Source organism: Oncorhynchus masou, chromosome 20 (genome assembly GCF_036934945.1).
Source record: "Oncorhynchus masou masou isolate Uvic2021 chromosome 20, UVic_Omas_1.1, whole genome shotgun sequence".
In the NCBI taxonomy this organism is placed as follows: domain Eukaryota; kingdom Metazoa; phylum Chordata; class Actinopteri; order Salmoniformes; family Salmonidae; genus Oncorhynchus; species Oncorhynchus masou.
Window position 1 is genome coordinate 78,907 of NC_088231.1, and position 26,287 is coordinate 105,193.

General features: G+C 40.7%; 1 long non-coding RNA gene and 1 pseudogene across 1 annotated transcript; one reads left to right on the forward strand and one right to left on the reverse strand.

Annotated features, from left to right (window-relative positions):
* Nucleotides 1-16,697: 16,697 nt before the first annotated feature.
* Nucleotides 16,698-26,287, reverse strand: part of LOC135506440 (TBC1 domain family member 2A-like) — a 60,269-nt pseudogene continuing 50,679 nt past the window's right edge.
* LOC135506639 (uncharacterized) lies at nt 18,958-25,995 on the forward strand. The gene is made up of 3 exons (XR_010450545.1): nt 18,958-19,219; nt 22,542-22,577; nt 24,760-25,995. It is a non-coding gene; the product is annotated as an uncharacterized LOC135506639 (long non-coding RNA).

The window sequence follows — 26,287 nt, forward strand, 5'->3', positions numbered from 1 at the left end:
TACATACAGTTGAAGTAGGAAGTTACCTTAAACTGGTTTTTCAACCACTCCACACATTTCTTGTTGATAAACTATAGTTCTGGCAAGTCGGTTAGGACATCTACTTTGTGCATGACAAAAGTAATTTTTACCACAATTGTTTACAGAAAGATTGTTTCACTTATAATTCACTGTATCACAATTCCAGTGGGTCAGAAGTTAATGTACACTAAGTTGACTTTGCCTATAAACAGCTGTGATGATGTCATGGCTTTAGAAGCTTCTGATAGGCTAATTGACATAATTTGAGTCAATTGGAGGTGTACCTGTGGATGTCCTTCAAGACCTACCATCAAACTCAGTGCCTCTTTGCTTGACATCATGGGGAAATCAAAATAAATCAGCCAAGACCTCTGAAAAAAAATTGTAGACCTCCACAAGTTGGGAGCAATTTCCAAACGCCTGAAAGTACCATCTGTGCAAACAATAGTACACAAGTGTAAACACCATGGGACCACGCAGCCGTCATACCGCTCAGGAAGGAGACCTTTTCGGTCTCCTGTGGATGAATGTATTTTGGTGCGAAAAGTGAAAATCAATCCCAGAACAACAGCAAAGGACCTTGTGAAGATGCCGAAGGAAACATGCACAAAAATATCTATATCTGTCACGCCCTGACCTGAGTATTCTTTGTTTTCTTTGTTGTTTTGGTTAGGTTAGGGTGTGACATGGGTGATGTATGTGTTTTTTGTACTGTCTAGGGGTTTTGTAGGTTTTTGGGGTTGTGTACTATCTAGGTGTTTTTATACTGTATGTCTATGGTTGGTTCTCAATTAGAGGCAGGTGTGTATCGTCTCTGATTGGGAACCATATTTAGGCTGCCATCTTCTTTGGGTATTTTGTGGGTTATTGCCTATGTCTAGTTGCCTGTGTCTGCACTGTTTATTTAGAGCGTCAAGTTTGTTTGTTGTTTTGTAAGTTTGTTTTAGTGTTCTTTCTTCATTAAATATAGAACATGTATTCATATCACGCTGTGCCTTGGTCTCCTCTTTACGACGATCGTGACAATATCCACACCAAAACGAGTCCTATATCGACATAACCTGAAAGGCCACTCAGCAAGGAAGAAGCCACTGCTACAAAACCTCTATAAAAAAGTCAGACTATGGTTTGCAACTGCAAATGGGGACAAAGATGGTACTTTTTGGCGAAATGTCCTCTGGTCTGAAACAAAAATAGGACTGTTTGGCCATAATGACCATCGTTATGTTTGGAGGAAAAAGGGGGCGGCTTGCAAGCCGAAGAACACCATCCCAATCTTGGAGCACAGGGGTGGCAGCATCATGTTGTTGGGGTGCTTTGCTGCAGGAGGGACTTCACTTCACAAAATAGATGGCATTATGAGAAGGAAAATTATGTGGATATATTGAAGCAACGTCTCAAGACATCAGTCAAGAAGTTAAAGCTTGGTCGCAAATGGGTCTTCCAAATGGACAATGACCCTAAGCATGCTTCCAAAGTTGTGGCAAAATGGCTTAAGGACGACAAAGTCAAGTTATTGGAGTGGCCATCAGAAAGCCCTGACCTCAAGCCTATAGAACATTTGTGGGCAGAACTGAAGAAGCGTGTGCGAGCAAGGAGGCCTATGAACCTGACCCAGCTCTGTCAGGAGGAATGGGCCAAAATTCCCCCAACTTATTGTGGAAGGCTACCCAAAACGTTTGACCCAAGTAAAAACATGTGAAGTCATTGCTACTAAATACTAATTGAGTGTATGTAAATTTCTGACTCACTGGGAATGTGAGGAAAGAAATAAAAGCTGAAATAAATAATTCTCTCTACTATTATTCTGACATTTCACATTCTTAAAATAAAGTGGTGATCCTAACTGACAGGGAATTTTTACAAGAATTAAATGTCAGGAATTGTGAAAAATGTAATTTAAGTTTAAATGTAATTGGCTAAGGTGTATGTAAACTTCCGACTTCAACTATTTAGGTATTTAGACCCTCTTCTCAGTATTTTGTTGAAGCGATTACAGCCTTGAGTCTTCTTGGGTATGATGCTACAAGCTTGACACACCTGTATTTGGGGAGTTTCTCCCATTCTTCTCTGCTGATCCTCTCAAGTTCTGTCAGGTTGCATGGGGAGCTTTGTTACACAGCTATTTTCAGGTCTCTCCAGAGATGTTCGATTGGACTCAATTCTGGGCTCTGGTGGGGCCACTCAAGGTCATTCAGAGACTTGTTCCGAACCCAGTCCTGCATTGTGTTGGCTGTGTGCTTCGGGTCATTGTCCTGTTGGAAGGTGAACCTTCACCCTCGTCTGAGGTCCTGAGTGCTCTGGAGAAGGGTTTCATCAAGGATCTCTCTATACTTTGTTCAGTTCATCTTTCCCTCAATCCTGGCAAGTGCGTTAAGAACAAATTCTTATTTACAATAACGGCCTTCCGGGGAACAGTGGGGCTGCAGGTAGCCTAGTGGTTAGAGCGTTGGGTCGGTAACCGAAAGGTTGCTGGATCTAATCCCAGAGCTGACTAGGTAATAATCTGTCGTTCTGACCCTGAACCCACTGTTCCCTGGTAGGCCGTCATTGTAAATAAGAATTTGTTCTTAAATGACTTGCCTAGTTAAATAAAAATCCAGTTCATTCTGCTGAAAGTCCTCCCCACAGCATGATGCTGCCCCCATCATGCTTCACCTTAGGGATGGTGCCATGTTTCCTCTAGATGAGACGCTTCGCATTTAGGCCAATCTTGGTTTCATCAGAACAGAGAATCTTTAGGTGCCTTTTGGCAAACTCCAAGTGGGCTGTCATGTGCCTTTTACTGAGGACTGGCTTCTGACTGGCCACTCTACCATAAAGGCCTGATTGGTGGAATGCTGGAGAGAGATGGTTGCGCTTCTGGAAGTTTCTCCCATCCACAGAGTGACCATCGGGTTCTTGGTCACCTCCCTGACCAAGACCCTTCTCCCCAATTGCTCAGTTTGGCCGGGCGGCCAGCTCTAGAATGAGTCTTGGTCGTTCCAAACTACTTCCATTTAAGAATGGAGGCCACTGTTTTCTTGGGGATCGTAAGGTAATAAGGTATTTCAATTATTTATTTTAATAAATTAGCAAAATTTTCTAAAAACCTGTTTTAGCATTTTCATTATGGTGTATTGTGTGTAGATTGATGAGGGAAATTTGGGGGGGAATACATTTTAAGATAACGCTAATGTATTTTTGAGGAGGAAAAGTAAAGAGGTCTGAATACTGTTTGACAGTGTGCTGTTCTGAACCTATATATATTTTACGGACACAGTATATTTTACATTAGTTATGTTGTTATTTTTAGTCCCACCCTTCAGCTCCACCCAACCCCTCCCATCTATCTCTGAACCATCCATATTGGATTTTTTTTGCCATATATTTTTCAACTGTGCTGTGACGTTTCAGAAAAGTTCTGAACCTTTCTATTCTCATAGTTTCTAAAGATTGTAAATTAAAGATAAACATTTTTACTAAGATTATTATTATATTATTGATCGATTGACCAGGACTTTTCAAATCACCCAGCAGTTCTATTTGCAGATTTAGCTCCAGGTAAATGTTCCAAGACTTCAGTCAATCTTGAACCTGTGACCAAAAACAAGCTACATATGGACAGTGCCAAAACAAATTATCTAATGATTCTGTCTCTTCACAGCAAAATCAGCAGAGCTGGGAAGGTTATATCCCCCATATATGTATATAACATTCTATTGGTTGCAAGATTTTGTATAATCGTTTAAATTGAAAAACTCAAAGTTTTGTGTATCAGTACATTAACCATGTGCCATGAAATCGGTACATCAAAAATCTCTTCCCAACTATTTAGCCATCTATATGGCCCAGCTGTCAATTGTTTTTCTTTAAATGAAACTGGTATACTTTTTTATTCATCACAATTATCTTTAACCAATTTTGGTCTTTAATGCAGGGCCGACATACAAGTTGCCTCTTCCATTTTTGCAGTAATGCTGCAATTAGTTGGTTGTAATTTTGGGTGGGGCAGACATTTCCATATATTAATGTTAGCTACATGTATGAAATAACTCCACCAGTCCTATTTATGATATCATTTACAAAGATTATTCTGTTTTTTTAAATTTAATTAGTACATTTGAGTTTAACCATAATTGTCACGCCTGCTCCCGCTCCCCCTCTCTGGTGATCGAAGGTGCCAGGTGGCCCTTCATTGCGCACACATGTCACCTTCGTTACACGCATCAACCTTCAGCATCAGTTTTTTGTTTTGGTTGGTGACGTAGGGTCCGGGTGCTGCTGCCGAAGGAACTGGGGGTGCTTCATGCTGGCTCGAGAGGTTTCCTTGCCTCGGTTGGCTCGACAGGTTCGTACCCCACATCATGCCTCAGCCAGTTGGTCAGGCTCCCAAGCTTCAGCCGGCTTGTCAGGGTTCCATGCCCAGTCAGGCTCGCCCAGGTGGGATGCGCTCCATTGGACTCACCTGGACTCCTTAGTTTTGCTGATTGCCCCTCTATATATGTCCTTACAATAATAGTTGTTGTAATATTTGTTCTGTCTTTTGTGGTGGATTAAACTGAAATTGAAACCAACTTTTGATATATTACAATATACAGTGGGGCAAAAAAGTATTTGGTCAGCCACCAATTGTGCAAGTTCTCCCACTTAAAAGGATGAGAGAGCCCTATAATTTTCATCATAGGTACACTTCAACTATGACAGACAAAATGAGGGAAAAAAATCCAGAAAATCACATTGTAGGATTTTTAATGAATTTATTTGCAGATAAGTAAAAATAAGTCTTTGGTCAATAACAAAAGTTTATCTCAATACTTTGTTATATATCCTTTGTTGACAGAGGTCAAACGTTTTCTGTAAGTCTTCACAAGGTTTTCACACACTGTTGCTGGTATTTTGGCCCATTCCTCCATGCAGATCTCCTCTAGAGCAGTGATGTTTTGGAGCTGTTGCTGGGCAACACGGACTTTCAACTCCCTCCAAAGATTTTCTATGGGGTTGAGATCTGGAGACTGGCTAGGCCATTCCAGGACCTTGAAATGCTTCTTACAAAGCCACTCCTTCGTTGCCCGGGCGGTGTGTTTGGGATCATTGTCATGCTGAAAGACCCAGCCACGTTTCATCTTCAATGCCCTTGCTGATGGAAGGAGGTTTTCACTCAAAATCTCACGATACATGGCCCCATTCATTCTTTCCTTTACATGGATCAGTCGTCCTGGTCCCTTTGCAGAAAAACAGCCCCAAAGCATGATGTTTCCACCCCCATGCTTCACAGTAGGTATGGTGTTCTTTGGATGCAACTCAGCATTCTTTGTCCTCCAAACACGGCGAGTTGTGTTTTTACCAAAAAGTTCTATTTTGATTTCATCTGACCATATGACATTCTCCCAATCTTCTTCTGTATCATCCAAATGCACTCTAGCAAACTTCAGACGGGCCTGGATATGTACTGGCTTGGTGTGAGACATTCTTAATAATCTGCTAGAAAACCAGTTAGGTTTGAAGTATAACTTTGTATGACTGAAGCCTTCAGCCTTCAGTGAATATTTAATCATTTCTGCACTCCGAATTCATATTCATTATATAAATAGGCCCGTTATATTTTGTCTGTCTTGCCATTCTAATTTTAAAAAACAAGTCGCTAGGTTTAGGCAAGGCCATAAGCAAATAGATCACCTGGGACACCCTTAACTAAAGCGTTAAGGGTGATTTTTTTTTTCATGGTAGCAAGATATTATCTTGTTTTGTTAACTTTCTATTAAAATGTATTGTTGTGAGAATGTATTTATTTTTGGAAATGAATGTCGAGTATGTCCACTTCACCGTCAGACCCTTTTATTGGTAAACTAAACGTTAATGTAAAAGTTGTATTTTTTTGTGATCCAATAAGGTAGAGGCTACTCTTCCTGGGGCCCAAACACATTAAAGCACTTACATTACATGTAAAACAAAAGATAAAACGGTACATCATAAAACATTATTATACCACTACATATCTACAATACAAAATGTATAATACCACCATACAACAATATTACAATGTATGTGTGTATGCGAGTGCTAGTGCTTGTGTGCATATGCGTGTGTCTGTATCCTTGTGTGTGTCTCTTCACAGTCCCCACTGTTCCATAAGGTGTATTTTTCAGTTTCTTAAATCTGATTCTACTGCTTGCATCAGTTACCTGATGTGGAATAGAGTTCCATGTAGTCATTGCTCTATGTAGTACTCCCATAGTCTGTTCTGGATGAGCATTGTGAAGAGACCTCTGGTGGCATGTCTTGTGGGATATGCATGTGTGCTAGCAGTTTAAACAGACAGCTTGGTGCATTCAGCTTGTCAACACTTCTTACAAAAACAAGTATTGATGAAGTCGATCTCTCCTCGACTTTGAGCCATGAGAGATTGACATGCATATCATTGATGTTACCTCCCTGTGTACTTTTAAGGTCCAGCCATGCTGCCCTGCTCTGAGCCAATTGTAATTTTCCTCTTTGTGGCACCTGACCACACTACTAAACAGTAGTCCAGGTGTAACAAAACCAGGGCCTGCCTTGTTCATAGTGTTCTTAAGAAGGCAGAGCAGCCCTTTTTATTATGGACAGACTTCTCCCCATCTTAGCTACTGTTTTATGAATGACCATGACAGTTTACAATCCAGGGTTAATCCAAGCAGTTTAGTCACCTGAACTTGCTAAATTTACACATTATTCATTACAAGATTTAGTTCAGGATTTTAGGGTTTAGAGAATGATTTGAACCAAATACAATGTTTTTAGTTTTTGAAATATTTTGGACTAACTTATTCCTTGCCACCCATTCTGAAACGAACTGCAGCTCTTTAAGTGTTGCAGTCATTTCAGTCGCTCTAGTAGCTGATGTGTATAGTGTTGAGCCATCCGCATATATAGACACACTTGCTTTGTCTTTAGAAAATATTGAAAAAAGTAAGGGGCCTACACAGCTGCCCTTAGGTAATTCCTGTATCTACCTCGATTATGTTGGAGAGGCTTCCATTGAAGATCACCCTCTGTGTTCTATTAGACAGGTAACTCTTTATCCACAATATAGCAGGGGGTGTAAAGCCATTGCACATGTTTTTCCAGCAGCAGACTATGATCGACAATGTCAAAAGCCACACTGAAGTCTAACAAAACAACCCCCCCAAAATATGTTATCATCAATATCTTTCTTCATTTGTGTAAGTGCTGTGCTTGTTGAATGTCCTTCCATTTAAGTGTGCTGAAAGTCTGTTGTGAATTTGTTTCCTGTAAAATAGCATTGTATCTGGTCAAATGCATTTTTTCTCAGAAGTTTTCTAAGGGTTGGTAACAGGCTGATTGGTTAGCTATTTGAGGGAAAATGATCACATGTGGCAGCACTGATAAGGGGAGAGAGCCGTGGATTAGTGATGAAGGGGGTCGAGGTCAGTTCAGGTCACATTAAGGGAGAAGGAACAGTGTATTGCCCGTATCACTTAATATCCTGCCTAGCAATAAAAATGCAATGTTTCGAGAGAAGGAGGAGACTCCACACCAAATTGGGGTATATGGGTAATTCTGCAACTACGGGAACTTTTATGTCCACAGGGTCAATTTTGTGGATGTTATAAAATTCTTTATTTGTTAAGTTCGCACTACAATCACCCCATGTTTTTTTTCAACACCTCTCTATCAAGTATTTTAGCTACTTTTCAGATGCTCACTGTTTTGCCATTGTACCTGACAGACTTTTGAGCTTCTACTATGTTTTTCTATGAGAAAACATTACATTAATGTGTAATTATTCATGTTATCTTCGAGAGAAAGAGTCAATTAAATAAAATCTATATCAATATTTATTGTGAGTATGCCCTTTATATTGTTATTTACACAAAATATACCCGTCCTTTGGTAGTGGTGTCATTTTCACCACTGAGGGCAAATTCCTCTTTAATAAAGTTTTGTCAAGAGAATGTTAATTGAGTTACCATGGAAACATTGCGACACTGACCCACATGGCTGCAGAGGACAGTTGTTCCAGATGTGATGTCCAGAAGTTGAAGAAAAATCTAGGTAAATGTTGCTTGTGTAGATAATATTTTTATTGTCAGTCATTTCCAACCGGGCTGTAATTTGTGGTAGAATTTTGATTTTTAAAATATATTTGATGTATTTAGTCTAAACCATATGCTAGCTGTAATACTGGCCAAAGCATGCTAAGCAGTCTGTCATTTTTCTCCAAAAACAACAAAGTTTCATTTTCATCACAAACTTAACTGTGATGGAAATGACAGAACGTGGTGGAAATGACAAAAATCCTTTTTTTTTTACTTTAGGCTTTTATTTAATCATGTGTTAAATGACTTTAATCTAGAAAATGCTCCAATGTGTGCACAATTGCAAACCTTAAGTAGTATTTTTCTTTGTTTTTAGAAGATGCCACAAAAAAACAGCATAGAGGTCACAGACAAAAAAACGAAATAAAAAAATGATCATATACGACACCAGAAACATCTGCAAAAAGACGGGGAGTGATACTGGAAGAAAAAGAGAAGGGATAAGTGCTATCTATGAACTTACAAAGCCAGAACAAATAAGCAAGATATGGCAATGGAAATGCAACCAACGGAATAGAAGACAGACTTTAAAGAGAACAGTTGCAATGGAGATCTACCTATCAGGCAACGCAACACCTTATTGTCACCAGATGACTTGCAGCCAGAACATGAGGCCATCTTACCTGCCCTGATGCACGCCCTGATTTAAAAAAAATGTCACCTTTATTTAACCAGGTAAGCTAGGTGAGAACAAGTTCTCATTTGCATCTGCGACCTGGCCAAGATAAAGCATAGCAGTTTGACACATACAACACAGTTACACATGGAATGAACAAAACATAGTCAATAATAGAGTAGAAAAAAAGAAAAAGTCTATATACAGTGAGTGCAAATAAGGGAGTTAAGGCAATAAATAGGCCATGGTGGCGAAGTAATTACTATATGGCAATTAAACACTGGAATGATAGATGTGCAAAAGATGGATGTGCAAGTAGTGATACTGTGGTGCAAAAGGAGCAAAATAAATAAATACAGTATGAGGATGAGGTAGATAGATGGGCTGTATACAGATGGGCTATGAACAGGTGCAGTGATCTGTGAGCTGCTCTGACAGCTGGTTCTTAAAGCTAGTGAGCTGCTAGCTGATACCCCTTCCTCATCATCTACAATAGGAATGAGAAGTCTAATACTTGCTGGAAGGAAAAAGGTTGGAAGAGTTTGCTCAAAAACATAGAGATCTTTGCATGACATATGTCAAACTTGATAAAGCTTAACGGAAAACTGAGAAATACAAAAAAAGGTATGATCAACTGATGAAGAAGATGGATAGACAAGATTCCCTAAAGACAAAACAGAAAAAGGGAACTCCAAAGATCTTGAGAAGGATTTTATTGTTTTAAAATGCCATCACTGCAGAGTTAAAGCAAAAATATCAAAAAATGTGCAGTGCCAACGACAAACAAGTGGCTTCAAAAATGCTTAGAGGCAACATCCTGAGAAAGTATGGCCTGGTCAAAGCTGCAAACAGTGAATTTGGATTTTCAGTAAAAGCAATGTGTCAGGGTTTACCAGAATTGGACCCAGAAGCAGACCAGGACAAGGTGAGCATAAAGATGGTGAGTATTTATTAATCAATGAGAACGTGGAGGTAGATAGTTCCGGGTGGAGGAGCGGGCAGCGGAGGTGGGTTGATGGGAGTGGATAGGCAGATCCAATGGATAACAACACACTGGCGACGAGCAGACAGGGATGGGGTATGGGTTCCGGGTGAATGGCTCTACAGCAAAACAAACAGCGGTAAGTTAAAGGCAAGCAAGACGTACAAAACAATAAAACAAAACAAATTCTATAAACTGGAGGCTGGTTCGTGGGCACAACATACTGTTCATGGCTAACGATCCGGTAGGGAATGGATGTCAGGTCAGAGCTTTTAAAGGGGAGAGGTGATGATTAGGACAGGTGTGCAGATTACTGATGGGATACAGGTGCGGGTGAACATCGATCTCCCAACAAGCTAATTCGCCCGGCAACCAGACAGGGTGCGTTTCAGGACACCGGAAACACACTCCAGGGCAGAAACACAGGCAAACCCAGACTCAGGAAGCGGGATTCGTGACACAAAGAGAGCAAATGAAAACAGGCCAACAAGTCTTCAATACTCTAGGAAAAAGCAGTGTAACATAATTAGCACAGCCACAGAAGAGAAAATCACTAGATTCCATGAACATGATGTCAACAGTAGAGCAACAATTGGGAGAAAGGACACACTAACGAGGAACAAGAAAAAAAATCAGAAGCGCTTCTTGAATGGCATAATGCAGAACCATTATATTCAGAGATTAAAATGTACTACTATGAATCCTTTAAAATATGTATTTTGGGGTTGTCAAGACAACAATCCAGGATAGGGACACATGCCTCTGCAAAACCCACGCCAACCTCCAGTTCATGGTGGACAAACTACAACATCACAAGTGATCAGCTGCAGCAACAATCAAACCTTATTGAGTCTTTGTGCTGTGAGAACCTGAAGAAAGAGTGCATGTACACAGAGTTCTCCCTTTGCCAAGCCAAAGAGCTTTAAACATTTTCCTTTGATGCTGATGAGCAGACATGGTGGTTTGAGTGGAAAAATAAAGCTGAAGAGAGAGAGAAGGAAAATCAAAGAGGGAAACATGGAGAAGTTCACTGTCCATTTGACACTATAAGAAAAGATGTGTGGCACACTCCATATTCTACTGGAGGACATCAAACGATTGAAAGAGAAGTTGGGGAAACTCATGTACAACATTCGACACCAATACTCCAAACTGAGATAATTAAAATAGTATCTTGTGCATATTGACTTTGCAGAGAACTCAGGGGTGCAACTTTCACTGGGGATGGGGGGGCATGTCCCCCTCACATTCTGAAATTGTATTTTTGTCCCCTCCAGTTTTATCAAAATGAGGCAATTGTGTGCTTTAGGACCATACAGACACCTCCGAGTGGTAGGCTGTTTGGAGTGTTTATTCAACTGGTTCTACAGTGGTTGTTCAAAATGTTTGCAATAAAATATTGTTTTCAAGTTTGTTTGTTTTTTACATAGATTTTATTTCCACCACACTTTGTCATTTCCACCACACCCACAATTTTACGTAAATTAGTATATTATGTATAATTTACATTGATTGATTTGTTTTAGATAGGGAAATCATATGGTCACAAAAAGGTTAGGTGGAAATATCTTTTTTTTATGATAAATATTTTCAACTGTCTCAAAGGCAAGTTTAAATATTCAAGCATTGTGTTGAATTATTAATTTGAGGAAAACCTTTTCAAATAATATTCAATGCAAGTCAATGTACAAATGTATAAGAAATGTGTTATAAAATAATTGTATGATATTTCATTTTCAACTAAAATTGATGGGGTTTTTTTGTGTGTGAATTTTACCCCTTTTTCTCCCCAATTTCATGGTGTCCAATTGTTGTAGTAGCTACTATCTTGTCTCATCGCTACAACTCCTGTACGGGCTCGGGAGAGATGAAGGTTGAAAGTCATGTGTCCTCCGATACACAACCCAACCAAGCCGCACTGCTTCTTAACACAGCGCGCATCCAACCCGGTAGCCAGCCACACCAATGTGTCAGAGGAAACACTGTGCACCTGGCAACCTTGGTCATATTGGTATGAAGTGACGCTTATTATACAAGGTATGAAGTGCTGTGACCAATTAATAGGCACAAATACCCTAACTATTCTACAGGGAAGTTGGTAGCGCTACCTTGGAAAATAGTTAATAGAAGGTGGGGTTTAGAGATTGGAGTGAAGAAGTCTAAACATCCTGGACACCGTCCGGGGAAGCGGCAGAATAATAACTATTGAAATGGTGACCGGTGGACCCGGTGCTCCCGGAAATCAGGGCTAGTAGAAGAGAAGTTTAATGGAGCCATAGAGGTGCTGAAAAAGTCACACGAGCATTCTAGCAATTCGGCTCAAATATGGGAATATTTTGCAAACTGGATAAAATTGGTCAGCAATTCCCGGCTAACAGAAAATTCCAATCTAATAGAGAATTCAGGGAGGCAATTGTGACTTGGCACAATGACATAAAACCAGAATCAAAAGTGCAATATACCAGCGTTTTGATGTCAGCGTTCTATCAACAAAAATTACAAACCGATAAACCCGGAATTAGTAGATGTACTCAGTCTCAGAAAGACTGGGTACGTGAGTACATTGATGGAATTTGTACGTCGGCTTTGATGGTAGGTTTGAAACCTATGATCAAAACTGCAATTGCGAGGATATTTGACCAGCATTCTCACTGGAATGAAATAGTACAAGCGGTGTGGAGAGAGAAGCTAATTCCGTTTACTCCGCAGATGTATGAGCTGTTCATGCAGCCACAGTGAAAGTCACTAACAGTGGTTTCAATGGCCCAAGTAAGACAAGGAAACAGGGAGGAAAGGTGTGGGGCTATTCGTCACTGGAAAAGAGAGTGTAAGGTAGGAATTGAGCCCGCTGCATTCAGAGATGCAAGCATTGCATTTTTGTCAAAACAACAGCAACAAATCCTTTTGAAAGCAGCGGGACAGGAAAATGTTACATAGCAGTGTATGGCCTCGGTTCATCGATAGTGGTTCATAGAGATTACAGTTTCTATGTGAAGGGAGCCCAAGTCTCAAACAACATTTTAGAAAAGATGCCAGGGATCAAATATTGCGGGTTCCTTATCATGAGAAACGGGCTGAATTTGCCACGGGAAAAAGTATTTTGGATTGAAGAATCTGGGCGAAATGCCAGGGGGATGAATTCTAAAGGTAACAAATTAAAATGATCTGGCCAAACATTCCTTGCAAACTCAGAAAACCTAATCTCATGAGACATTATATGTTGTTTTATTATGAAATAGATTTACATTTTATGTCATCTTATTCTGAAATAGATTTATAGAATGGACGAAAAGGTGGAGGGGTCATGAAGAATTAGCATTGGCATTTTATGGGGAAAAGAGACCAGTGAATCGTTAGACTCAGTAGGTGAGATAATGTCGGCTAAATAAATGCTAATTAAACGATGGGGTGAATTAAAACAAACGTTTATGTTATGCACTTGAGTGAGGACCCAAAAGCGGATTAACAAAAACAGAGTTCTTTAATGAGAACACAGGAAAGACATAGATCCTCTTCAGACGTAGATAATGGCAAAAATAGACAACCCGCAGAGAGGGCGACAAATGAAACATAAAGTCCCTCTGATAAATAACAAGAGAGTCCCCTTCTTAGCAGCAGAGGAGAATAGCTGGGTTAGTGGCGACCGGCTGCAGGTCGCTCTGGGTAGGCGCAGGTCGTAGAGGAACAGTGGTACCTGATCTCATGTAGCATCAGATGAACTGGACACAGTGCAAACGAAAGACAGTTAGCTGAGTACAGGATGCACCTGCCAGGCAGATTCCGACAGGATAGGACAAGGATGAAGCAAACGAGACGATAGCTTGCTTCTGGCATGAGAAACTCAAACGAGAATCTGACACCGAAAGTAGCAGGAACAGAGAGAGAAATAGAGACCTAATCAGAGGGAAAAAGGGAACAGGTGGGGAAAGGGTGAACGAGGTAGTTAGAGGAGATGAGGAACAGCTGGAGAAGGAGAGAAAGAGAAGGTAACCTAATAAGACCAGCAGAGAGAGACAGAGTGAAGAGAAAGAACAGGAACAAGACATAATAAGACATGACGGTTTAATGATTGGAGTACGGGCAGTGGATTTACCATTATCATGTTTGGTTTAAAATTAATACTTCTGGATTGCTGATTAAGATTTCGCATAGTTTTATTTTAGTTTTATTTCACCTTTATTTAACCAGGTAGGCCAGTTGAGAACAAGTTCTCATTTACAACTGCGACCTGGCCAAGATAAAGCAAAGCAGTGCAACATAAACAACAACTCAGAGTTACATGTGGAAGAAACAAACATACAGTCAATAATACAATAGAAAAAGTCTATACAATGTGTGCATATCGTAGGATAAGGGAGGTAAAGGCAATAAATAGGCCATAGTGCCAAAATAATGGCAATATAACAATTAAACACTGGAGTGATAGATGTGCAGAATATGAGTGTGCAAGTAGAGATACTGGAGTGCAAAGGAGCAAAATAAATCAAATAAATAACAGTATGGGGATGAGGTAGTTGGATGGGCTATTTACAGATGGGCTATGTACAGGTGCAGTGATCTGCTCTGACAGCTGGTGCTTAAAGCTAGTGCAGGAGAAATGAGTCTCCAGCTTCAGTGATTTTTGCAGTTCGTTCCAGTCATTGGCAGCAGAGAACTTGAAGGAAAGGCGGCCGAAGGAGGAATTGGTTTTGGGGGTGGCCTGTGAAATATACAGTGCCTTGCGAAAGTATTCGGCCCCCTTGAACTTTGCGACCTTTTGCCACATTTCAGGCTTCAAACATAAAGATATAAAACTGTATTTTTTTGTGAAGAATCAACAACAAGTGGGACACAATCATGAAGTGGAACGACATTTATTGGATATTTCAAACTTTTTTAACAAATCAAAAACTGAAAAATTGGGCGTGCAAAATTATTCAGCCCCTTTACTTTCAGTGCAGCAAACTCTCTCCAGAAGTTCAATGAGGATCTCTGAAGGATCCAATGTTGACCTAAATGACCATCATTATTTGGACCGTATAGATTAATTAGATAAATATGTTTATGGTCCAATAACATATTTAAAATAATCCATCTACGTTGCAAATCTGTTTGAACAGTTTGCACATTCTGAAAAAAATATTGTTAATTAATATCAACACCCCTTTTGAGTTTCTTTGCCCATCGGAGAAGTTTATTTCGCCCCCAGTCCTTTTTCCACACAACTACATCTAAAATTGTTAAATACATTTCCTGTAAACAATAGATATTATATTCCTTCTCTTTAGCCAGGTAAATACTGATTGTCTTTTCTTATTAGCTTATTACCTGCTAAGCCATAACTGGCTATACTTATTTCACCATTAAATAAATCATAATACAGATTAACAAAGCATGTTTCTAGCACTCAAGCACGCTTTGCAATGGTACATTATTTATTAACTGATTATGCACACTCACACTTCATTTGCTCACACACACACACACACACACACACACACACACACACACACACACACACACACACACACACACACACACACACACACACACAATGACTCTACACATGCACACACACTCACATACAATCATTTGTGGCATACAGCAAGTCAGCCACCAGGGGGAGACTCGTCGAGGCCGGGTGACAGACGGTGTGTACATCATGAGATGATGGCTCCATCTTCTGGACATGCCAGGTCTCGACGGGTTCTCCAGCCAGGACTAATGGGAGCTGATTGGGAGTTGGTGTGTAAATCAAGGGCTGATTGCACACCAGCTGTGCAAGGCCCATAAAGCTGCCAGAAGGGCAGCACACAGGAAGAGAGTGGGGGGGAAGAAAGGACTCCCGTATAGTTGGGGATGGTTACAGAGGTAACAGGAGTGAGTGCAGTTTTGATCCTGGCAGGATACAGCAAGACCTGGAGCCCAGAAGACAGTATCCCGGAGAGGGTCTCATGGGGAGACCTATACTTTTCTTTTTGATTTCTTATTTAAATAAACACCCTTGAAACTGAGCTAATCCTACTCTGTTCGTGTCTGATCTGTGTAAACGTCTTGACCAAACCCCCTGGTCTGCCACATATCATATATCCTGATGCCTAGTCAATTTAGCCCTATACAAAGAGTGAGTTTCAAAAGTATTGGGACAGTTACAAAGTCCTGAATGAATAATGATGAGTGAGAAAAATATTTATGCCTCTAACTTTCTCACTCATTATTCACACTTCATTCAGGAGTATCCATAAATATAGTAGCACCCACTAATGTAGAAGTGTTTTGAAACATTCTATTGTTATTTACGGTAAAAGTGACCATGCATTTTTTTGGGACACAAAATAATCTGAAACACAACCAAAACAAGCAGGAAATGCATCCAACAGAGTCGCAAGCTTGATGTAGTCATTGCGTGCTATGAAAATGGGACCAAATGCTTAACTTTTTACTACTGTAATTACATGCAATTGAATTTGTCCCAATACTTTTGGTCTTCTAAAATGTACAAAAAGGGCAGTTCACCTGATATGGGTGACAATACCCTCAGGTTAAAACTGACAGTCTGCACTTTAACCTCACAGTCAGTCATTGTATCATTTCAAATCCAAAGTGCTGGAGTACAGAACCAAAACAACATCAAATGTGTCACTGTCCCAATGCTTTTGGAGCTCGATGTATCTACTCCTACCACTCCCAACACATTGTAAATATGGCATTGTAGATATGGTACTGGTACTGACCCTGTATATAGCTTACTTGCTTCCTCGTGTTCTAATTTCTATTTCTCGTCATTTTTTATTCTACTTTATACATTTTATAGTACTATTGATATTGATTACTGCATTGTTGGGAAAGAGCTCGCAAGAAAGGCATTTCACTGTATTTATGCACGTGACAATAAAGCATGAACATTGAAAACATCAAACAAGAAATGACAAACCGACAATATCTACTGAGATAAGCGAGTAACAGGACGCAGGGGGTAAAAGTTCCGATTGGAATCTGGCCAGAGCATTTTATCCAGAGCTCATGTGTCCCCCTCATCCTCGCTGGAAACGAGCCCAAGCTCCCTGTCCTTGTGCTGGCGTCACTCTCTACCCAGCTCCCTCTGGATACACTCTAACTCACTCAACTGTACATGCACACACTGAAGGTGCAGGGCCCATCTCTGACGGAGCAGCCTGAAAGGAAATGGGTTCATGTCGCTGAATGCAATGGTTGTCAGTCTTCTGTGAAGGGAAGGAAAAAGCAGTGTGTGATTTGTGTGTATCAGTTGTATATTTTGATGCTTATGTTGTCCAGTCACACACTATAAGTATATAGAAGTATTTTCAGCCCTGTTGACAATTGTTGACAAATTAATGGGAATTGTATTAAAATCGTTTTGGGGAGAAGAACAGTCTCTATAACCAGGTTTCCATCCAACCATTTAATGCGGATTAATTTCCTGAGGCATACTTGAGAGAATGGCACCGAAGGAGATGGCTGCTGTTTGATAATCCCGTATCCAATTGTGCTACTGTGTATGTCTTTTAGCGTTATTCGTAACTTATTTGTACATAATGTTTCTGCCACCGTGTCTTATGACCGAAAAGAGCTTCTAGATATCAGGACAGCAATACCCACCCATACCGGAGGAATACTTTTTCTTCAACGAGTCGAATGGGAAGGATTTACTTCAGATGCCCGACAAGGCCCTCATCCCCGTCATTTGCAGGAGAAATAGATGTCGGTATCGAGGACGAAGTTCCAGGTAAGGTCCAGATCTTGTAAGGATCTGTCGCCGAGAGGGTAATCTACCTTTACCATCAGTCCTATTAGCCAACTGTAATAAAATAAACAAACTACATTCACGTATATCCTACCAACGGGACGTTAAAAACTGTAATATTTTATGTTTCACCGAGTCGTGGCTTAACGATGACATGAATAACATACAACTGGCGGGTTTTAAGCTTTTTCAGCAGGATAGAACAGCGGCCTCAGGTAAGACAAGGGGTGGCGGTTTATGTATATTTGTAAACAACAACTGGTGCACAAAATCTAAGGAAGTCTCAAGGTTTAGCTCAATTGAGGTAGAGTATCTCATGATAAGCTGTAGCAATAGAGTATGTACATACCTGTTGGAGGAAATTATAGTTTAAATTATTAATTATGTATACATTTGTTTTAGAACCATTAAGTTTTAATATTATTATGTTATGGTATGAAATGTGTGGGTTCTTGGTTAAACTAGGACTGAAATTGTAGGTAAAACGAATGAATTGTCTGTACCTTGCTGGTTTAAGGGAGAAGGAGGGCCTCTTTTAGACAGATTGGAATGTTTGCTTTATGAGGGGAGTAGGAGACAATCTTCAGACCTGAAGACACTACGCTATTGTGTGGATCGGAGAGAGTGTGAGAAACTGATGACGTCATTTTTATCTTCTCTCTCTTAAATGTAGTGTTCTTTGTATTTTGGGTTAGTACTCTCTTGAATTAAACGCTGTTACCTGACTTTTGAGACTGGTCTCGATCTATTTCTTGCAAAAATGATAAACTTACAACTTATTATGAAATAGATAGAGTGTAAATTTGGTTTTGGCTACAAAACATATAGGAATTTAGAATTCCTCTAACAATTGGTCCTTCGAAGCCGGGATCTAAAAATCGTCTCTGCCATCTGGAGGTCGTCCGCCGGAAAAAATTGTGCACGTAATTTAAAGACTTATATAAATAATCATATAACCAAGCATCACTAGTTAGCCAATATTCTGGTTAACCCAGTTGTCCTCAGATAACTCTGGCCCCAGTGTCCAAGTCTAGAGCCTACGTGCAGCAACATGATTATCCTTGGACAACACAGCCCAAGGGAAGGACACTGCAGGATGGCTGCCATCACTCAAAATATACTCCCCGCAAACTACAAAGAACATCCTGCGCTTAGCAGATTCTCACAGCACAAACAAGTTTTGAGTGCCAAACTGGTTCACGGACATTTGCCTTTGGACGCACTCCTGTCAAAGCAGGAAACACCCTAGCCCAAGACAGTAACCACCTGTTCCCCTTATCTCACGCTTCCTTGACACACAGACATTTCATAAGCACGTACACTCACACTCCACTCCCCTCTCTACTGGTCGGGTGCCAAGAGCAGAGGACTCTGCTGTGCACCAATGGGGCTCCTGCTTTGGCTAGAGCAGGCCCACCCCCAACTCTTCAGGACCAGTCGGAAGACGACAAGACGAGAATCCACCTACATTATTCTGTGTACATATTCCGCTGCAAACTCTGTCTAAGCAGCCTTCTCAGCTGACTCCTTGCAGAGTCATATGATTAGGTCCATGCACGCTTAACTGCAAGACAAGATATCTCTGACTTAATAAACTGCCTTTTTGCTACACTTGATTCCACTCTGTCCAGCGTCGTTGATTTGGTCTCCCTCTCCAGTATTTGAACACCAACAAGACCTGGCCCCGGAATGGAGGTTAAAAACAGGCCGGTATACACTACAGATGGCAGATACGGTGACAGATTCAAACGAACACTGCTTTTCCCAGTCGGCAACAGGTCAGTAGAATTAATTCTCGATTCTCGGGGGATTTGAGTTCTTTGATTGGTGTTCTAAAATTTACAGAATTTATCAATAAGGGGAGATTTGCTATTCTCACAGGGTTTTGTATAACCGATATACACTGAAGCAGGTTCGAAATAACCTGTGGTAATGTGCACTACCGTAAATAAACTAAACTTAATCATGAGAGGCACACCCGCCCGAGATTAAGACGGGATATTAAATAGGTACTGGGGGATAGGACGGTGATCTTGTACAAATACTGGGCATGGGGAGACAGCAAGGGAATGCGCAAGATAACTGGATTGGTCATTTGAATTGTGGCAGTATTGATCATCGTTCTGATTCAACTAATACTACTGAAATATCCAAATAAGGAGGAGAGGGAACCTAAATCTAAAGGAATGGGATAAAAGCCAAATCTATAGACAGGAAAGTTCCATGCGAGAGGGAAGTCTAACAATTAGTGGCGTGAGATAACGATTATTAGCGTTCTTTAAAAGCTGACACAACCGGAAAATAAGATATTAACCAGGGATTTACAAACCCTGGGCTTATAGTTGTAAGGTAAGACCTAATATCTGATTCAAAAGTCAAAGCTATTGATAAGATTTCCATAAAAGAGACACACACATAGTCAGACAGAAAACCACTAAAAGTAATTAAGTAACGGTAAATTGCTAATTCGTAGAAAGACACGCACATATAATGTAAAATGAAATAAAGAAAGGCATAGATAAGTGATTAAATACCATAGCTAAGTAACGGTAAGGATGTTTAGAAATTCCTCAAAAGAAGTGTCGGAAACTAGCGGGAGATTACCGTTATAGGAGAACAAAGAGAATGGAAGGGAGGCGTCCAAATTCTGACTCAGACAAAGAACCTGAATGGAAACTGATATTACGAATATAGCCAGGAAGGGTTTTAAATTAGGACGATTTTCTGTGAATTCCCGATGTCGAAGTTTTGCGACTACGGACAATTATAATAATATAATTATTGGCGGGGAAACACAATCATTTTAATAGCGGAACACCAAGGTACAGTATTTCAGCTTCGAAACCGATAGACTAAAATTGATTTTAGATTGTAATTCACCTATTTGCATGTTTTGCCCGAAAAATACAGTCGCCAGTGTCAGTATAAAATATGAACTGAAACGTTAAAATGTGTTTAAGATAGAAAAAAGAAAGATGAAAAAAAACAAGATACTCTGCCCTCCGCTCCCACAGCGGGAAAAAGTGGTCAATTGGGTGGGGGTGGGGATCAAAACCTATAATCCTTCTCTAGTGGACCAGGCGTACAGAGATAATCCCGACGATGAGGTGGCTCAGAGGAGAGTGCAATTGCCGCTCCGTGCTGAGCCTCCCCCAGCTTATGATCTGGGAGTGGATGGTGTGAGTCCAGAGGGGCAGAAAGGCACAGAGAGAGAGCAGGAGCTGATTAGGGCAGTATTGAGGAAGGTGCAGACGGAAAGAGCATTGGTAGAGACTCAGATAGAGAAGGAGGAAAATAGGTCGGGGAGGGAAAAATATCAGACACCTTCACCGAATCAGAACCGATCGGGACTACTCAGAAAACCCTCTGATATAGGAGGAAAAATAGACCAAGGCATAGGAGAGATTCCCAGTAATATAGCAGGGAAGAAGATAGTGTAGAGAGAGAAGAGCAGTTTCTCCTGATAGAGCTACCCAACCCCCAAGCTGGGATAGAGGGCAACGAACCCACTGTTCGGATCTATCGACCCTGGACACAGAGGGACGTAGAACAGGCAGTAGAAGGAATTCCACACCCTAAAACCGGAATGGCAGGTTTTGAGAGAGATTTAAACAGACTGGCGTCCAGTTTCAGGCTAAACACAGGAGAGGTGCGGAACACCAAGGTACAGCAGTTAGAACCATAGTGGGAAAGGATTGGTTTGCTGTGCGCGGAGCCTGGGTGCCAACGGGGAATGAGACAGGGAGAAAATGAAACAGTCAGTCAGTACCTAGAACGTTTAAAAGATGTATTTAATGCCAACAGTGGTACGCCAGAACCAGCCCCCGGGGGGATCAAAATAATCCCCATCATCAGCAACTAAAAATAGCCTTATTAACTGGAATGCGCATTGAAATCAGTAAGGAGGTGAAAAAGAACTTAGTGGGGTGGGGGTTGGCAACTCTCGCAGAGTTAAAAAGATATGCGGTCCACCACGAACAGCACTGACAGACAGAAAAAAGGAAAAAAGATGTGGATGATATCCTGTTGTCTAACTCCTCACAGGAGGCCTGTAAAGAGGACACTCTTGCTCTGTTCCTCTTCTTAACTGACCAAGGTCACAAAGTTAATAAGGGGAAGTTACAGCTCTGGCAGAAACAAGTTCTCTATTTAGGACACACCATAACTCAGGGAGGGAGGACTCTCAATTCAACAAGGAAAACAGCCATTCTAGAAGCACCAAACCATTGAACAAAAACAGGGAATGATTAACTATTGTAGAGCATGGGTCCCACACTTTGCATTGCACACAGGGTTACTTAGTAAATTGATCTATGGTAAGGATCTACAGCTAAAGACAAAATAGTATGGACAAAAGTGGCGGAGGAACAGTTTGTGGCTATTAAACAGCTATTGATATCTGACACTGTTCTGGCATGCCCTAGGTATGACCGTGAATTCACACAGACTGTGGATTGCAGGGAGGGGTTCATGACATCAGTGTTGACCCAGAGACACGGAGGGAAGAATAAGCCGGTGGTCTATTATTCCTCCCGTCTCGATGCGTTGGCACAAGCAATGCCCCTGTGTTTGCAGTCAGTGGTGGCTGCAGCACGGGCTGTGGAGGACTCTGCCTGTGTAGTACTATACCATGATTTGACATTGAGGGTCCCACATGTCGTCTCAATTTTGTTATTGGAACATAAAATGGTGTACATGTCACCAGCAAGACATTTGTTTTGTACGATTATTCTGTTGAATATGCCAAACCTAACAATTGAGCGTTGTACCATTTTAAACCCCTCCACTCTAATTCCTATAGCCACAGATGGGAGCCCCCATGATTTGAGCCAGATCTAACTGATCTGCCTTTGCCAGATGCAGAAATAACTATGTTCGTTGATGGGTCTTCTAGGAAGAACCCAGATGGCTCAAATGCTACGGGTTATGCAGTAGTGACTCTCACTAAGGTGCTGGAAGCTGAAGCTTTACCAAAGAATTACTCTGCTCAACAAGCTGAAATTGTGGCCCTTACCAGGGCTTGTATATTAGGAAAGGGTAAATGCATTACGATACATACAGATATTGCTTATGCCTTTAACACTGTTCATGTATTCGCAGCACAGTGGAGAAACAGGGGCATGATAACCAGAGCAGGTAAACCCATTACACACACACAACTAATCTTGAATTGACTAGAGGCAATTCTACTACAAAAAAAATAGCCATTTGTAAATGCGAGGCACATACTAAGGACATGGACAGCGTCAGTATTGGGAATAGACGGGCAGATGAGGAAGCGAAGAGAGCGGGGGGGGAAACCACACTCACACATAGACTCACACTTAAAGGAGGAAGTTTATATCAACACCGAAATACTGAGGGAAAGTCAGCTTGGAGCCCCTATTAAGGAAATTACTAAATGGGTCAAAAAGGGTTTAGATCCCCTTTGTGCCAAATACCTCCCATCTACGGCTGTAGATAGGAGGTATTTGGCACAAAGGGGATCTACCGATTTTACCAAAGTCACTGTTAAAATATGCTGCTATATTGTTACATGGGCAAAGCCATGTATCAACAGGGGGTATGGTAGGGTTATTTAAACAACACTTTGTAGCATATGGAATAACTAACTATTTTAAAAACTTTTGCTCACGGTGCACTAAACGTAATTTGAGAGTCGCCAGGATAGTCAGGAAAGATGCTAAAAACTAGCAGCTGATACGTTAGGTAGGCATCATAAGATTTGTGGTGTTTCTTTGGATTGAATTAGGCTATGGGAGAGAGAGACTGGATGTCTGAATCGTAAAAAATTGTGGTAATGGATTCTGATGGTTGTGATTGTTTGATTTAACTTAGTTAAACATTGTGTTCTGACGTGTTTAGGTGGGATTCTTTGTTCCGGGACGGATGGGAGTTACCTAAAATAAGTAAATTAAAGGAGCCATGGGAGAATGCGAATGCATAATTATTAAATATCGGGGATTAAATTACGGATTTCTTACACTGAGAGATGTACGACATTTGCGGCAGAGGGGAAAAGGAATACATTGGATAATGTTATCAGGTTCAATTGTATCTAAGGGTAGCATGTTCATAGACGATAGACGATGTTAAAAAAAATGTATGATTAATGATTTGAGTCAAAGGGGAATTATAATTAGGTTTTAGTTATAGTTCACTTATTGAGTTTCTGAATCGAAGTAGCATAGTGAATGCTAGTTAGGCGTGTTGTGTCTCTCTTTTAGAAGTCTCCTGGGATTATAATTTTGGGGAGAGTGGGGGAGAGAGCGGCCATAAACGACCAAATTGAAAAAGGTCTGCAAATATATACACATAAAACAATTGTTAGAACTATTTGTTTTAGTGCAAAGGTATTAAGAGGACGCTCACATATGGAACCTTATGAGTTTTTATTTTATGGGTTTTAATTACATAGGTGATTATTTTAATTTAAAGGATAAGGGGTTCTTTGTCTAATATGGTATGACCTTTTGACCTTATCGTGGCTATCTTTTGGGGTCTGATCAGTCCCGGGGGAGAGCCATTTGTATAATGAATTGTGGTCAGTTGGGTTACTAATTTTAAGGTAAATTAGTTATAATGGAATAATAGTTTGGGGTTTAGAATTATTGGTTGAATCACTGAAGCTGATTTACAATATTAGCTGGGAAGTTTTTGAATTGGCTATTGTGGATATGAAAACAGAAAATTGTTATATTTATCATAGAGAATAAATAGGGGTGATAAATTACTGTAGATAAAGTGTTCCATGTTATTGTCAGATAGAATACTGCAGATCCCTGAAGTAGAGAGCTGGTAAGTGTAGGAAGGATTTCGATATGGTTAGCATTTGTTCAGGCTCTGGTTAACCATTAGGAGGTATTTTTAATAGTGTTGAATTTGACAGGAATATAGGACACCTGTGGTTATTTAGGATTATTGTAAGGATTAAGATAGATTGATTAAGGAAATGTAAGGACTTTAGACATGTTTTTTTTCTAAAATCAAACAGTGAGACGCTTAGTGGCATTTTGAGAGATAGTAGAGAAAGTAATTACTGTTTAAATTGGTAAATATATATATTTAAGAACATATATAAATAGCACAGATACTACTTAAACTAGATAAGCCACTGGACAGAGAATTGATACAGGATTGGGATGAATGGATGCCCAAGAGAGAATTGGACATACATGATATCGGTTATCAAAAGGGGGGTGGGTAAGTTAGTGGCCTATTGGATAAGAAACTAATAATAATAAATAAATAAAAACATTTTTTAGCTATCAGATAAACCATATGAGAAACTGTTTGTTAACCAAGCCTGTATGTCCAGGATTTTATGCATTACAGATGAACTACAGGTGAAGTCACTCAATCCAGTCCCAGAGGCTTGTTGGGGGGACCATACCAAGGACTTCTGGTGACAGCTAGCTGAAAGAGCTAGCCGGATTAATATCGCACGGCGGGAGGGTAAGACACATTGAAACTGTCAAACAATAACAGTGTTCGAGAGGAGAACTGGAATTAACAGAATTCCGGGGGCCATCTCTCGAATGAAGTATTCCTGCCTGTCCTATCACCCCTGTGTTTGTTCATAGAAGTGAAGATGTGTCTGGCTCTTGCTAAGTGATGTGTTCTCGGGGAGAGGGTGGGGCTTCACATGGAAGCTGTTCGTCTGAGCTGTCTTATCGTGGGTGACATATTCCTGATACAGCACGTCCTACTTGAGTATGCGGAGAGTGGTAATTTGACCCATGGTTTAGACGATGAGGATTTTGTTCCAAAATAAGCACAAGAGATCCGTAGTTCTGGGTAGACAGGAAGTTAGAGTAGAGGTTGGGAAGGATCTCTCAATGGAGTTTTATGTAGACCAAAATGGAGTCTAACTACATGGCAGTCTAGGACTCTGAGCCATTATGGCATATATCGGTGCAGGTTCCCATATTGATCGTGGACACAGGTCATAGCTCCTTTGGAGAGAGAGGGCTATATGAATCCACTCACCCAGTATGGAAGGAGGTGGAGTATAGTGAAGGTGAGAGTTTTTGATTGTAATCCGGAGAGAGGGATGCATTGCATAAAGATACGCCTAACCATTTAAACAGTAATGAAGGAGAATCTAGGGTTGTGGTATGATGGATATGACCAGTTCTTGGTCGACAACCTAGTACGGTTCTGGGTAGAGGAGTTTAGGCCGGTATGGTAAAGCTGTTCACGAAAGCAGGAATGCCAGATAATGACAGTTGTATTGATTTGCATCCCCAGGTTCCTCCCTTCACAGTAACCGGAGGAGATTATTACCGTTTGGCCCGGAACAGTACTCTTGGGAAATGATGTCAGGGCGAGATTGGACAGATTACCGACAGATTGGACAGGATTATGCTCCATTATAATGCCTTTCACACTCATTCAACACCAAGACATGAAGTATAGACAAATGGGAGAAAAGAGATTTTCCGTCCGGGTCTCTTATTGACTAAATATACTTTGATAACATTGGGGTTCCAAGGGGGGTGCCATATGAGTCAAAGCAAGAAATCAGATCCTAGCAGGATTAGAGTTAAGCATTTCCGGGGGGGGAGTCTACTCTCAATAAGAACGTGGACTGGATTAATTATATTTATGATAATCAACAGCGCTTTAACAAGTATACCAGAGATGCTATTAAAGGTTTTGCAGAACAGACTGCAGCAACCAGCTGGGTGGCGTGGCAGAATAGAATTGCATTAGATATGTTAATGGCTGAAAAGAGAGAAGTATGCGTGATTATCAGGACCATGTTTGTGCTTACATCCCAAGTAATACAGCTCCGGACGAATCAGTGCCCGAAGCCTGAGCTGGTTTGACCACCCTGACTCACG